Genomic DNA, 1697 nt, shown 5'->3' with positions numbered 1-1697 from the left:
GGGTGCGTGGGGACTAGGGGGTAGGGATGATGTTCTTGTCTCAAACAACTCTACTAAATTTTCCATTTTAAAGAAGTAATTATTATAAGAATATAAGTAAAAATATTGAAACTATACAATACAAGTCAATTGCTTTGCATTATATGTATCATGGGACCCACAAATTAACTTAATAAACATGATTTATTATATAGTTTTTTTTAACATAAATATATATATATATATATATATATATATTAAGATATGTCAACTCTCAACAGGTTTTGAAGGTTACAAATATAATTATAAAATATTTATTTTCTTTATTAAACATTTAATTCCAAATGTTGTGTTTTTACAAAGAGTATTCCAACACCTATACCAAAATTTCTCTATTAAAATTCAAAATTTCCAAAAAGAATTGTATTTTTTTTATTTATTAACCTATATATTCAATTTGCTATGCGAGCCGACTAATCCCAGGATGACCACCTGCTTTGCAGATAACCCGTAATCACTGCATTTGAATCTCCGTGGCCACAATAGGATATTTATTCCTCCTTGGATTTAAACCTGGGACCTGCTGGTACTTTTGACATTTGGAGCCAAGTTCAAACCAATCAGGCACCACCCTTGTGGTTAAAGGAATTGTATTTAACTTCAATAGGTTCTCTATTTTGAAGATTATAACATTTATTATATTATTAAAATATATTATACATTTAATTAGAGTAAAACTAGCGAAATCATCAAAATCTTAATTTTAGAGAGTATGTTAGAAATGCTCTGATACATTTAAATAAGAAGACTAAATATTGTCACTACAACAAAATCGGTTTTTTAGGACACTCTCAAATTCTAAGTGTCCTAATAGACCTCTTTATAGGACCTAGTTTATAAGACCAAAAAAATAAATTGTCATATCTAAAGGTGTTGTAATAAATTTATATGACGTTTTTTGATGTCGTAATAAGTTTCTTAAGACACTTTTAATATAAATCGTCCCATTGTCAATTTTTTTTTGTGTGTCCGGGCTAAAGCCCGACTAATCCCCGGCAAATTTGGAGGCTAAACATGGCCTCACTTAAATGTCGCCAACACTCCCCTCCCAGGGCTCGAACTCGGGTTCATGACTATGCCATGCCCAAGCCTTTACCACTAGGCTGGAAGGTCTTTGATCCCATTATCAACTTATAGAACATTATTTGAAAAACTGTTCTATAAAATAAATGTCCTATAAAAAATTGAGTTTTATAGGACACTTTTGAGAAAGTTGATAATGAGACGTTTTATATTAAAAGTGTTCTAAAAAACTTATTACGACGGCAAAAAACGTCATATAAACTTATTACAACACTTTTAGATAGGACGCCTTTTTTTGTCCTATAAACTAAGTCCTATAAAGAGGTCTATTAGGACACTTAGAATTTGGGAGTGTCCTATAAAACCGATTTTGTTGTAGTGTGTCAGAAATTAAGTACGAAAAAAGTTAAGAAATTTGATGTTTATATTTGAATCATTTATATAAAATCCATTCATACAAACATATATTAACTCATATAAATAACTTGTAACGTCGGTTCACATATTAACAATCTAACAAACAAAAACTAAAACCAATTCTTTTTTATTTATAGATTTAATTTTAAAAAAATATATGATAAAAATAATCATTAGGTGACTTAAACCAATCATTTCAAATATTTCATAGATTTAAT

This window comes from Cynara cardunculus (assembly GCF_001531365.2).
Source record: "Cynara cardunculus var. scolymus isolate 2C chromosome LG 1, CcrdV1, whole genome shotgun sequence".
NCBI lineage: Eukaryota > Viridiplantae > Streptophyta > Magnoliopsida > Asterales > Asteraceae > Cynara > Cynara cardunculus.
The sequence above is the reverse complement of the archived record's forward strand: the minus strand, read 5'-3'. Positions refer to the sequence as shown.